The sequence below is a fragment of the Anabrus simplex genome, chromosome X (genome assembly GCF_040414725.1).
Source record: "Anabrus simplex isolate iqAnaSimp1 chromosome X, ASM4041472v1, whole genome shotgun sequence".
In the NCBI taxonomy this organism is placed as follows: Eukaryota; Metazoa; Arthropoda; class Insecta; order Orthoptera; family Tettigoniidae; genus Anabrus; species Anabrus simplex.
The window spans coordinates 96,384,326-96,400,095 of NC_090279.1; positions in this window are offsets into that span (position 1 = coordinate 96,384,326).

Below are 15,770 nucleotides of genomic sequence, written 5' to 3' on the forward strand. Positions count from 1 at the left end.
TCAACTGACCAAGCGCCAAAATGGATTTTTTTAGATTATTGCGCCATTTGTTAGCTAAAGGTGTAAACTTTACATAGGTTATTGTTCGTACTTTTATTCTCGATATGATTTCGCGGGAAATGAATTTTGACCAAACGCCAACCTCTCAATCATTAAATTGAAGTTTTGCATCAAGTGACCAACCACCATTTCTGAGTCTGAATTACGCATCATATGACCAAACGACAAGCGTGCAGTCACTTGGTCGTGTGATGCTAAATGTAGATTGCCACGTAGAAGATTTCCGCACAGCTTTTCTTCCCTACAGCATACGCTCAGATATCCTCCGATATGGAAACATCGAAGTTGGATGAAAAACTGGAAGCGTTTCGTTTTGACCTTGAAAAAACACTGCCGTTGTCCCGTAGTCCCACAAATGTGCGCCAGTTGTGGTTATATAACTTAGGGATTCATATTAAGAAAGATAATAAAGGTCATTGTTATGTCTGGTTGGAAGGAAATGCAGGAAGAGGGGCTCAGGAGTTTGGATCCTGCTTGTACAAGCATCTCATGGAAAACTAGCACAACGCCAAAGAAGTCATATTGTGGTCAGATTCTTGCGGAGTCCCGAATAGTAATATAATGATTGTTCTACTTCTGAAAACAGGTTTGGAACAATACCCTACCATTGAAAAGATTACACAAATATTTTTATTTCCAGGCCATAGCTTCCTCCCTAACGACAGTGACTTTGGAGATGTAGAACGTGCTTTCAAATTTCAGCAGCGCCTCTATACCACCGAAGACTACATAAATGTAATGAAGATGTGCCGAAAGAAGAACCTGCTTATTGTGGACAGAATGACTGGACCGGATTTTCGTAGTACAGTTCATCTGGGGAAGCACATTGTAAACAGGAAGCAGGCACAAACAGTGAGAAGGTAAACTGGCTGCTGTTAGAGAAATAGAGTTGAGGAAAGATAAACGTTTTAGCATTTTCTTCAAAATGCATTTTAAAGCAGAACGCACTGTTCAAGTGAACATTAAGAAATCTGCAGTTGGTCGCGGCTTCAGAATGAAAATGGATCAGCTCTACATGTTCTGCTCACTGTTATGGCCCAACGGAAAACCAGTTTCAGAAGCGAAACTGAACGACCTGCGCTCTCTCATGGAGCTAATTTCCAATGATGATAAGCCTTTCTATAAAGGCTTGTTTAGTGATCCTGGAATAGATGATATAGATGGATTTGATTGTGGAAATATGAATTTTGAACTCCAAAATTCTTAAAATCCTGCATTATATTACACTTCGAGAAACTGTGTGTTTTTGATGCCTTAATACTATGACCTAGCAGTGTAATATCTATACTACTGTATATTCTAAAATTCATGTTTTTTCTAAGTCATGTTGTATCCTGTTATGTATAATTTAATCCTGTACTTTAATAAGCACTAAAATTAGTTAACAAGTACCATATTTTACACTGCACTGAATTTTTAAAAGTCAAATCTATCACTAAATGACAATTTTATTTGTTGATCAAGTGATGCAAAACAAAAACTAATGTAACCGCAATAAAGCATCAAGTGACCAAGCACCATTATATCAGATTACGACGATACACTTCAAATGTCCCTAAATTGAATACATTGAGAAGAAAATCTATGTTCTTATCTTCATTTTGGTACATAATACGTCACATTTAAAAGGAAATATGAATTAATACAAAGGGTTATGCGTTTGTGTCAATATCTCAAAATCTACTTTTGGCGCTTGGTCAAGTGTTGCATAACACCATCCAATTAAACCAGAGAGGACTCTTCCTATTTGTGAAACAGACAACCTGACTTTTCACCCCGTTTACATTCAAAACATTCCCATCTTATAATATTGTCAAGGTCTTTTTGCAGTCACTCACAATCCTCAAACTTATTTTTTACAAAGAGCCTTATCTCTAATTGCAGTTCATTATTCATATTATCCATATACACTATGTGAACAAAAGTACCCGGACACCTGGTTGAACATAACGTACAAGTTCGCGGCGCCGTCCATCGGTAATGCTGGAATTCAATATGGTGTTGGCCCACCCTTAGGCTTGATGACAGCTTCCACTCTCGTAGGCATACGTTCAATCAGGTGCTGGAAGGTTGCTTGGGGAACGGCAGGCCATTCTTTACGCAGCGCGTTCACTGAGGAGAGGTAGCGATGTCGGTCGGTGAGGCCTGGCACAAAGTCGGCGTTCCAAACCATCCCAAAGGTGTTCTATAGGATTCAGATCGGGACTGTTATTGTCGTGTAACCACTCCGCCACAGGCCGTGCATTATGAACAGGTGTTCGAACGTGTTGAAAGATGCAATCGCCATTCCTGAAGTGCTCTTCAAAAGTGGGAAGCAAGAAGGTGCTTAAAACATCAATGTAGGGCTGTGCTGTGATAGTGCCACGCAAAACAACAAGGGGCGCAAGCCCCCTCCATGAAAAGCATGACCACACCATAACACCACCGCCTCCGAGTTTCACTGTTGGCACTATTCACGCTTGCAGATGACGTTCACCGGGCATTCGCCATACCCACACCCTGCCATCGGGTCGCCACATTGTGTACCGTGATTCGCCACTCCACACAACGGTTTTCCACTGTTCAATTGTCCAATGTTTACGCTCCTTACACCAAGCGAGGCGTCGTTTGGCATTGACCTGCGTAATGTGTGGCTTATGGGCAGACGATCGACCTTGATCCAAATTTTCGCATCTCCCGCCGAACCGTCATAGTACTTGGAGTGGATCCTGATGCAGTTTGGAATTCCTGTGTAAGGGTCTGGATAGATGCCTGCCTATTACACTTTACGACCCTCTTCAACTGTCGGCGGTCTCTGTCAGTCAACAGACGAGGTCGGCCTGTACGCTTTCATGCTGTACGTGTCCCTTCACGTTTCCACTTCACTATCACATCAGAAACAGCGGACCTAGGGTTGTTTAGGAGTGTGGAAGTCTCGCGTACAGACTTCTGACACAAGTGACACCCAATCACCTAACCACGTTCGAAGTCCGTAGGTTCCGCAGAGCGCCCCATTCTGCTCTCTCACGATGTATAATGACTACTGAGGTCGCTGCTATGGAGTACCTGGCCGTAGGTGGCAGCACAATGCACCTAAGATGAAAAACGTACCTTTTTGGGGATGTGCGGATACTTTTGATTACATATTGTATATCAGAAAATAAAGGTCAAATAATACTGCCCTGTGGGACCCAATTCATAATTGTTACGGGATCAAATAGAGCTTTACCTCCTCTAATGCCCCGAGTTCAATTTTCTAGAAATATACCGGATGTGGAAAAATTATTAGGGTAAAAAGTATATTTCCCTCTATGTAAATTTTTGGCTTTTATAGCCTAATCCTTGAACATGTTTGGTTGTAAGGTTACCCCTTGGGATATCCCTGTCCTCACTAATGTATTTCTCACAATATCATTTCATTATTCAGATGGTTTTGTGTCATTCTTGTTAGTGCTCATGTTCTGTTGTTTAGTGTCAATATCTGCATATTGTTGCTGTATGGAAGTAAGTAATGTGACGTATTGTTAAGACTGTGCATTCTGTAACTTACATGCATTATTGATGCTATTTAGAAGTTCAGCTGAAATTTTTTAAGAGTGGTTCTAGAGAACTGTCAAATTTTGATGTTATGGGGAGACGAAAGGCCTTTTCGCCAAGAAAGAGAACTACTTGTTGAGTAATGTTATTCACAGCAAGAGATAACTTCTAGATTGCAAATATCACTGCAATCTGTTAGTAGAATTATAAAATGTGAAGACAAGAGGAAGACAAACTGTCAACAACATGTTGGAAACTGTGGGAGAAAGAAGAAACTAACCCGAAGTAGTAAGCAAAAACTGATTAATTTGTCAGTAAACAATCGCAAGGCTACTAATTTGGATGTACGTAGAAATTAGAAGAGTATGGGTCATTCGTATCAGCCAGGACTATGAGACGAGAGCTGTTTAATGCTGGAATGAAAGCAAGGCGACCTTGAATAAAAGCAGAGATTACTCCTGCTATGGCTGCAAAGAGGTTTCAGTGGGCTAAGAGTCTCCAGAATCGGTCATCTGATGACTGGAAAAAGGCAAGTGCATGACAAGAATGTTAATTCATAAATTGTCATTCATTAATTCCATTTTAACCCTATCTAACTGATGAAACCATACAGTATGATACAAGTATAATTTTATTTCTTTGAAACTGTACAGCTTACTGCATATAATGCTAGGCTTATTTCTTTTATTTATTGCAAGTGTGTGTAGGTGACGATATTTACTGTCGAAGAAGAGACAAGTCAATATGTCAGAAGAAAACAAGGAGAAGCATTCTATCCAGATTGTGTGAAGCATCCAACTTCAGTGACGGTCTGGAGTGTGTTTTGTTGGTACAGCTGTGAACAACAATATATTGACGAAGGAACTATGAGACGTGAACGGTATAGTATTAAAAACCCGTCTGCTACCTAAGGTGCAAGAGTGGGTTGGCCAAAGTGAATTTATTTTGCCACAAAGCAAAAAAAAGTAATGGAATGTTTAAAGGAAAACTATGTAAAAGTGCTTGATTGGCCTAGAAACAGTCCAGTCATGAACCCCATATAAAATACTTGGACGACAGCAAATAAAAAACAAATATAACGACAAAATTTGGCTTGATTGAGAAGCTCGTTCAGATCTGGTTTCATGATAATGATTTTAAGTCAGTGTAGAATACGGATTGAGGGTATGCCCAGTCGAATCAAGACACTAATGAAAGCTAAGGCGATGCATATCAAGTACTAAAGTAATAAACTTAAAAATTGGTAACATATTATGTGTTCCATTCTCAATTTCTTAGCGTTTACTCTAATAATTTGGCCGCAACTTTATAGCCACTCGTTTAATCACTATTTTATTTAGCCAAACTGCACTAATTCTTGTCAGTAGTCTCCCAAGATCTACCCTATCAAAAGCCTTAAATATGCCAATCGTGATACATTTGACCTCCTGAATCTAATATATCTGCTATATCTTGCTGGAATCTACAAGATGAGCTTCAGTGGAGTAATGCTTCCTAAACCTGAACTACCTTCTATCAAACCAGTTGGTAATTTCGTAAATGTGTGTAATATGATCAGAAAGAATGCATTCCAAGAGTTGGCATGCAACACCATTCAAGATGTCTAGTGTGTAATTGTTGGCTTTATGTTTATCACGTTTTCTTTATACACAGCGTGCTAGTACACTAATCCTTAATTCATCTGGTATAGCTGCTTCATACATACACTAATCAATTAAGCACTACTGATCTAGTTCTATATCTCAGCGTCTCAGCGAACTGACTTTCGTATACACCCATAAATGCTACCAATCCCAGCAGCATTTCTAGTTTTAAATTTTTGTATCTTATTTTCAATGTCTAATTTTTATTATAGTACTCGTAATTTCAAAAGATTGGGTGAAAATGTCAACTGCTTCAGGTACTACAGAAGGACATGACCATACTATTTGTGACATATATTACGCCTCATGGGTGACGGGTGCGATGCTCATTTGCTTGTGAACAGTGTCTTCTTTATATGATGCAGGACTGCGATGCCCATCGACTAAGGGAGTATACACATTCCCATGTTGTATAATTGCTACTCCATACCTTTCCCAGTTTGTCAATATTGAACAACGCACACAGTGACAGCAACAAGACATACTACCATGCCGTATATTCTGGACTTCAGATGTAGTGGTATTCTTCAGTCATAGAATGTGCCTGTGAATTCCTTTCATCTCATCATTGCTGTTATTACCATAATTCGCACTTCAACAACTACCCCAGTATCAGTCCGTAGGCAAGATCCTAGATTCCTGAATCAACTTGGATGGAGCCATTAGCCAGGTATTCACTCTTTGTTCATTCTAAGGTTGTATTGTGAGAAACAGGTATACCAATCTTCATCTTGATGCCGCAGTCCCATTCTGGGTCTATCAGTAAGTGCAACATCATCTGCATATAAGAGAGTCCTACAAACACTCCTTTGCAGGTCCCGTGTGGGGGTATCCATGTTGAGGACAAAGGGCAGTGGGGACAGAGTGGTACATTGGAGTACACACCAACTTTCACTGAGAAGCTCTACGAGACGTTGACAACGCAACATACACAACCTCTGGAGTTCGTGTATAACATCTTGATCCAAATTATAAGCATTTCTGGTACACCATGGTCACGAGTGCAGACCAGATCACACGGTGTGGAACACGGCCGAAAGTCATTTCAATATCAAGGAAGGCAATGTAGACTGCCTGCTGATGCTCTCAGTGCTCTTCAATTAGCATTCTGGCTTAATGAAGATGCACTGGTTAGCAATAATGCTGACGATTTCATCCAGTAAATAATGAAGGATACTTTCAAAGATCTTCTCATGTACAATTGGGGGCAAATTGGACGGTAATTTGCCCATTCTCCTGGATCGTCATTTTGCTTAAAATAGGTACAAGGGTGTTTGTAGCCCAATGACTGGGAACAGAGCCAGAGTCAACTCTGTCACTGAACAAGCTTGTCTGCCAGTTGATAACGAGTTCTTTAAATTGCTACAACTTCCAGAAGTATGCTGGATGGTCATCTGGTCCTGGCGCTCTTTGGTTTCATACTCCTAATGGCACTGTCGTCTTCTTTTAACATGATGCATAAGATGGGACTTACCTTCTAGAATACGGTGATGTGGGAATTCAATGCAGGAAATCTCTACAAATGTTTTGCCAATGTTAGAGGATTTCTTGTTTGTCCTGTAATCACTGGTCATCATTGCCTCTAATGCACACAGAGTGCTCAATACTTAAGTCAATTTAGGTCAGCTAGAAAATAGTTCTTTTCTCCTTCCTTTCAGTTCAGTGGTGTACAGTGTTTATCGGAACTATACAGACAAAAACAAGTATGCCCTTCGTGTTATGTTAGGAATAACGGTTCAATCAGGCTGGCGGGGAAAATGATTCTTTTTGAGAAAATGATGTTAAAGTGTTACTTCCGGGTGCACGATTCAAACTGTTGAGCTACTGCGGTATTTCACGGAAGACAAGAGTAGGAAGGGGCTGTGGAGTGTATGATGCAATTTCTTCATACGACTTCGATAGGATTGTCTCTAACAGGCAATATCCACAGTTCATTTATTAAATAGCCATAACTGCACATACAGTTAAAGAACACACTGTATTTAAGACACACTTGTCAGTCAAGGAAAGCACCAGATTGTTTCACCTCTCGTCTGTTTTTCGTAGTAATATTCGATATTAATTAACATGCTCGAAGGAGCAACGTTGACGCGTCGCGATTGTGTATCCTTCACTCACAACATTTTCTTTAAATAACGATATTTTTCGTGGCGCGACCTCTAGAGATCTTTTGCCACTACTTGCACCATATGATATGAAACCGCGTGTAATTGGAATTGCGGAAGTGTAGAGTGTTGAATGTGAGGAAAGAAACGTTCAGGACGACACAAACACCCAGTCCCCACGCCTGGGCTGTTAATCATTTACAATTAAAAATTCCTGACCCGGCCGGGAATCGAACCCGGGGACGCCGGGTGACAGGCGGGCGCTTTGCATCCTACACCGCGGTTGCGGTCTTCACTCACAACATTGCAATTTCAATGAAATACTGAACGAAGGAATCAATACACCCAGTGATTTGATTACAGTAGATGTTGAATTTGGCCCCCTCCTACTTTGGTGCATATTCTCAGTGGTGTAGTAGTGAGTGACTTTGGACTCTGTCCAGGATGTGTAATGTGTGGCGAACGGCTTTGAAAGCTGCCTGTTTTCTTGGTACAAGTATGTCTTCTCTTCCTATGGGGTTCACATAGTAGTCAATTTGTGTAGAAAAAATTGTACACTCCTACCGACGCCCAGAAGCGACTATGCGAAATGAACTTGTGCATTTGCATCGAGTATTACCTCTGCCTCCCAATTTTCATTTCCCCTCCCTTCCCTCTTCTGACGCACAGCGGCTGGCTCTCTGGCATAGCAAATACAGCAAGTTCGTCAATTTGATCTGCACGCCCTGAAGTAACAAGGTCACTTCATTTCTTCAAAATGAAACATTTCCCCGGCAATCTGACTGCACCATCATTCTCAACATCACATGAAGAGCATGTCTGCTTCCTTTGTAGGTATAGTTCTGATACATCTTGTACGCAGGTCATTAGAGTGAGCGCACCTCGATTCAACGACAGATTTCTTAGCCACACGTTCGGCAAAGACAATTATTTCCCTGTGTTCTGGAGTCTTTTGTGGAACCCAGTTTACATACAGTATGTCTTTGTCTTTTCCTACACCTTTTCTTGGATTGGAATCATCCATAAAAACGTTTGATTTTCAATACAGTACGAACTAGGTTATGTTGTACCCAAGTTTATTGTGAAGGTTGCAGTGAGAGATCTGTAGAATGTGTCCACATGTTGTCAATTGCATTCAGGGCAACGAGAGGAACATTTATGCTCTCTGCTAGGGTCTCCTTCTAGTGTTTAAGCTTCCACCATTTGATCTTCTCGGGGGCATTTATCCCTTCACCTCTACGATGCATTAAATCAGCTATGACTACCTATGACTACGCATATGGCATGACATTCATATCCTTTCTTAGTCGGAGATCACGGTGCCGAACGATAAGGTCAGTTTGGTTTTTGCAATCACAAGTGCAGGTGATGAGGTGACTGATGCACTTTTGAAGAACGTATTATCAGAAACCAAGTCATTTGCCTCAGTGAAATCTAAAATGTGAGTTCCTCCATCATATCAGATACCATAGGCATTACCGCCATGGCAGCTATAACAATTCTTAGTGTGACCAACATGCGCATTAATATCACCACAGAGAAGTGGGAACTCATCTCTGGGACACGCTGAGACACGATCTCCTAGGTCCTGCCAATGCTGTTCCTTATCTACGTCATCACAGCCAGACTGTTACGGAGAAAACACACGTTCGAGAGTATGCAATGTCGACTGTAATTGACATAAGGCTGTCTGAATAGCGCCGAACCTCAGCAAATCATTCTTGCAGACTTGTGCAAACAATCAAGTCAACACCATTCTGCTGGATGTACCCTGGTAGATAAGTTCGTAGACATATCTGATATCATGAGTTTTCTGACCTTTCCAAAGCAGGCAACTTACTATCTAATTTACATAGTTACACTCCAATTCTAAACCGGACTTACATGATCCTAATTACAACAGGTTAACTGAAACAATACAATTTTAGTGAGAACTAAATCTCTAGGGAGATATCTCCCCTACAATTAAAAGATTATGTAATAATAAATCAAGCATAACATTTACTAATAAAATAATTGCACAACAATAATTCTAAGCCACATTTAGATGTATCCAAATTACAATAGTTTAACTATAACAACAAATATTCTTAAACTGTGAATCTATGGAACATATGGGCCTGTAAATTTTCATTGACTTTGTACATAACATTTAGTTTCCTTCGTTTATGAAAGAGACAAGAGGTGAAAAGCTTGACTGCAATTATCAGCCAAAGAACAGTGGCCAGTTGAATTCTTAATTTTAAGCTTTACTAACGAAAGGTAATTAAACACAACCTATGGCATGTTGCTTTTTTATGATTTCTGCTATTTCTCTTTCACCAAAGAACTGTTTTTCACTATTGTTTTACATCACACCGACATAGATATGTCGTATGGCGATGATGAGCAAGAAAATGGCTAGGAGTGGGAAGGAAGCAACTGTGGCCTTAGTTAATGGACAGCCCCACCATTTGCTTCGTGTGAAAATGTGAAGCCATGGAAAACATGCACTTCAGGGCTGTCGACAATGGGTTCGAACACAGCATCCCCCAAATGCAGGTTGATAGCTAAACGGCCAGTCCTTCAGTACCACAAAAGAGCAATTGCTTGAATTCCTCCTCTTCCAATACTTACTGTGAGAGTATCTTAATACGTAATTTCGAAGAATATGTTAAGAAGTAACTTTTTATTTTAAAAATTCAGAGTTCACAGTTACCCAGACTTACATGCACCTTCGGACATAAGTTTTCATATACATGTCCAAAATTTTACTTTGGAAAAACAAAGAGTAAAATAGAACTCCAAATGCACATCTCTCAAAATTCCATGCAGAGCATGCTTTCCTCCCTTGAAGTGAACATGGGCTGCCTACCTATGCTCTTCGGTTCTAGGTTCGAGGTAGCCCTTAGTTTTTCCGTATGTCTTTCACCAAGAATCCTTTTAAGAGATTTATCTTTTTTGCAATTTGCTTTACGTCGCACCGACACAGACAGGTCTTATTGCGACGATGGGAAGGAAGCGTCCGTGGCCTTAATTACGGTACAACCCCAGTATTTGCTTGGTGTGTAAAAGGGAAACCACGGAAAACCATCTTCAGGGCTGCCGACAGTGGAGTTCGAACCCACTATCTCCCGAATGCTGGATACTGGCCGCACTTAAGCGACTGCAGCTCTCGAGCTCAGTTAATAATAATAATGTTATTTGTTTTACGTCCCACTAACTACTTTCTAAGGTCTTCGGAGACGCCGAGGTGCCGGAATTTAGTCCCGCAGGAGTTCTTTTACGTGCCAGTAAATCTATCACCACGGGGCTGTCGTATTTGAGCACCTTCAAATACCACCGGACTAAGCCAGGATCGAACCTGCCAAGTTGGGGTTAGAAGGCCAATGCCTTAACCATCTGAGCCACTCAGCCCGGCTCAGTTAGGGATTTATCAAGCATATCGACATTGTAATTATGATAGACCATGCTTCAAAGTTCATGCTTATATTCTTGCAGCACAGACTGAAGTAACCGCTTGAAGGTAACCTACTCAAAAAAACTGCCAATACATGACTCTTGAGGTGATCAAGCTAACGCAAGTTGATCCTGACAGAACTTCAGTTGGTGTAAAACACTAAAAAATAATTCACTTCAACTAACATTTGTTGACAATGTGAACATTCAGTACCACACGATTCAACAAATTGTTCGACTGAGGGACAGGGAAAAAGAGACAGCAATCAACAAATAGGTTTATCAAATAGTTTTATGAACTTAGACCGTCCTATATCAACACATATCTATCCATATTAAGAAACAAACTGTACACTTGTTTATTGATAAACCGACGTCCAGAATTATCCCATAGAATATTGGGAAGCTAATACTCACAGAAATGTAAAGAGAAAACACTAGTAAATTGCAGGGTATACGCTGTAAAAGGGAATCATGTATCAAATGTATCTGGGCATAGAGAAGCGCTCATGGGTCTGTTTACCTCCAAAGGGAAGAGACTGGGTTGGATCAAACACAATTCAATGACACTTGGGTGAATTCTCAATTAACAAATTGTATATTCAATGATTATAATTTTTTACCATAAAACCAATTATAGAATTAAAATTAACAGCTAAAAGACAGCTGGATATATCAGAAGAGTTAACTGTTATAATAATAATAATAATAATAATAATAATAATAATAATAATCGTATGGCCTCAGCTACCGTGTGCAGACATTTCAATTTGACGCCATCTGGCTGTCTGCTCGTCAATTTCGACGTTCCGTTTTACTCTAGGCCCCCACTAGATGGCAGACCGAGTAAACCGAAACTCTCTTGGGCGTCTATGACTGAGATTTAATGAATTTTGTCGGGTAAACACCAAATGTGTCACCAGAGATCTTTTACATGCCGACATCGTACGACATGGAGTGTCGAATGGACTTCTTTCCGCCCTTCAAAAATCCGACTACCTCTGCCGGGTTTGAACCCGCTATCTTGGGATCCGGAGGCCGACACTCTACCGCTGCATAAGCACGGTAAAGTCTACCGATAGTTTCACTTTAAAGTTCTACACAACAATTCATATTGAAAATGATACTTTCCCTCCACACATAGGAATTCTACAAACCCATTTTACAAGTACAACAACACATCTGATATAACTTAATTGTGTGATCTATTTTACATTTCTTAATCCAGTTTTAAAGTTGCCTTATTTGTATATTTTCCCTGACACTTTCTACTTAGAAGTTACTGTTGCAACTGAATTTGTTTATGCACCAGTTGGTCGTCTTAAGTTTAATAAAACCTTATACAAGGTCATTACATGTTCATTTACTTCAATTTATTAAAGTAAAGAAGAAAGCAAGATAATGAAAAATTACTTCATCTGGAACGTTTAAGCATTGATCCAGAATCCAGTAACGCTCAACAAGAATGGAAACATTGGTATAGCACGTTCATGAACTTCATTTTGAGGTATCAAGTAAGTGACACTGACAAATTACGCATATTCATTGTGCCCGTTGCATTTCCGGCCGGACTCCAAAATGGCGCCTACGAAAGGTATAGACCACTCAAGCTAAAAAGAGAACATAACAAAGTCTTAGCATTTAAACAAAATAGGAGGCCATGACTTACTCGAAACGGCGAATCAACATATAAAAATACGGTAGAGGATATGAAATACACCGAGAAATACGAAGATTCATCCAAATACGTGTACTGATTGTCCCGAAGTACAAGATCAGTTATATTACGAAAACAGAAACTGGAAGCCGCAGGAAAAGGAAATGATAGCAGAGAATTACTGCAATAAAAGAGAAGTCGTGGAAGAAATAATATTTAGAAATTCAATCATCTGAATTCGAAGATTTGTGCAAGACGAGGCGCAAATATCTTACGCGAACTTAGAGAATTGGACGATTATCTCACAGAAGATGGTTGAGAAAAAATAGGTTAAAATAAATATTACTTTAACAAAAATCTAAAATGAATATGTACTTCTCAGAAATATTTGATCTTGTCGGCAGTTTTTCCAACAAGATGATGGACCGACCTGGAGGGAGATATCATCCGAGCAGTTAAAACTAGCCGAGACGAGAGGAGGATGTCGCCCAGCCATGGCCATGTGACGAGCGCCCGAGATGACGGACTGTTTATAATAAGTAACATAATTCTTAATTCATATATTTTTGGCACATGCAATAGAATAGCCTAAGTATGAGGTAATTAAGTGTGCAAGTGAAACACTGAAGTGAAGTGCATTATATTTAATATACTAATGATATATTAAGTCAGTGTAGAATTAGACGGATATCTCGTGGAGTATGGTTACGTATTAACAAGTGATTCAACAAGGTAAATGAGAATACGGTTAAGAAAGAAAGTAATATAACAGCTGATTTCAAAGAGTGTCAAATGATGAATAATATCTATGAGTTTCGTAAGCCATCCAGTCATAGACTACTTCACAGGTGGATCGCGTATGGAGAAGTAATATTTGGAGTCATGTTATTCCTTGTCGAATAATATTTAAGGTTATGCATCGTATTTTTAAAGAGAATTGGTCAATGAAAAGGAATATTTACGCGGAGAAAAACGTTATGTGTCAATAGTAGAAAATGATATAAAGAAGGTGAGTATAAATATTGAGTAAGTTAATGATTGTATTAATTGAAGGTTATAAATGGTAATATGGAGTTTTATGAGATGATTTAAGTATAATATTACGCGTCGTGAATATTATGAGACATATATGTGAAGAACAGACGTTAAATATGAATGGAATTGATGCAGATAGACGATGCAAATACTGAAAAGAAATACGCCGCGGGAGTAACATGTAATAAGGTATGGATGGATAAAATTCGTATACAGTTGAGAATTGGAGATGATATGGTGGTAATTACAGCTGTTAATAGATAGATAGATATGTGAGTTTCGAGACGTATTCTCAGAAAATATGAAATGTGAGGTAGGCAAGATGATATATGTAGCTGACGTACAAGCATAATACCGAGATGTCACACCGCAGATACTTGTTGAATTTCTTGCACACATGATATATTTGGGTTAGGCTTAACGGCTGAACGCATACTGAGCCGAGATGCAATGAATTAAGAATTATACAGGTAGAATAGGAATATAGATTATTTTATATGTTGAGTATTGTTTTATATTTTAAGTTAGAAATTTGAATGAGAAGATATTAGACTAGGAGCCGTAATTTAAGTGGCAGTAGGGTCGAAAACCATAGACCGTCAGTCGTCATAATGCTGTTCATCAGAATGATATTCGACGCTAACGAATTCAGATATAATATTTTAAATATATAAATTATGAGGAGGAATTCCGAATTTTCATAATGATAATGCAATTATGTTATATTAATGCACATGAATTATTAATTTAATTTTTCAAGGATAATTAGGGATATTTTGACTTCATTTCAGAAATATTGGATTCATAATATCACGATAATTTAAAAATAACCCAGCGCTGACTTAAACTTTAATGTTCACGGAATAATATTTATTTCAATCAACAATTATGGAGTTCATGATGATAATTATTATCACTTCGTTCAACAATTTATTAGTTTAATAAATATGTTTCTTCATTATTTTCATAATTCAAGGAGTGATCATTTATTGTGGTAGATAGTAGACTGACTTAGTATGTTAGGTAACTTTTATGTGAGTTGTGTTATGAAATTAAGGTCGAAGATGAATTTGCGAATTTATGCGGTAAGATGGAGACGTTCATCGCAAAGTATCGCATACGGTCGTTGCGTCGTTCTTGGAATTCACGTAAAACCTAACTTATAGAAAAATTAAACATTTTTCTTGCTTGTAGATACCCTGAGACTACATCTGACTAGCCGGAGTGATAGCTGTGTCTCACCTGGACGCGGGTTGGGTTCATCATCAACCATGTTTCACCTACCGTTTACGAATACATGAAGGAAGCCAAAACTTATAATGACGCCATTAGTATCTTGGCTAGTATTTTTTCTAAACCTGCCCGACACAAATTGGCAACTGGGAAGCAGCTATCTGGTGAAACTGTATCGATATATGTACAACATTTAAAGCTTCTGAGCAAGGATTGTAATTTTAAGGCTGTGATGGCAGAAGTGAAGAGGGACGATTGTATTCGCGATGCTTTTATTGCCGGCCTGATCTTACTCTCGAGGAGGCTTCGATTAAAGCAAAGGCTTTAGAGTCGACACTGGAACAATCTATTCAATACCAAGGGCCTGCTTTAGCCAATACTGTCCTGGAGCATCGTTTTTCTAGTTCATCTCACTCAATCGGCGAAAGACATTAATGTAGCTCGGCGGGTAGTGAAATATCAGGTGAGGATGTCGCTGCAACAACAAAGAAATGCTACTTCTGTGGACTTAACTATCACAACAGGAACTCTTGTCCAGCAAGGGAGGCCACTTGCCGTGCCTGCTCAAAAATCAGCCACTACGCAAAGGTATGTAAGAGCTCAAAATCTTCAAGCTCTGCCAAATCTTGCCATTGTCATATTTTTAGCTTCTATTCCTCCAAAGGTTTGTTTATCGAAAGTTATGACACCCATCCGTTTGAATGGAATGAAGACAAACGCTCTTGCTGATACGGGCAGTTCAACACGTTTTATTTCCGAGAAGCTGGTCCGAAAGCTCAAAGAACCTATTTCTGCTAGTGGCCTCACTGTCACCTGTCACTATGGCTTCAATGTCGCTTAGCTCTGTAGTGAAAGGAGCCTGTTCTGTAGATATAAAAACTGAAAACCATATTTACAAAGATGTTGAACTAAACATCTTGACAGACCTTTGCTCTGACGCCATTTTAGGACATGATATCCTTGGCCGTCATTCATCTGTAGAGATTGAGTTTGGAGTTTTAGAGAACCTATGAGTATCTGCGGATTAACAGTCGCGAAGGTCGAACCTGTTCGACTTTTCCGAAATATACCTCCAGGTTGCAA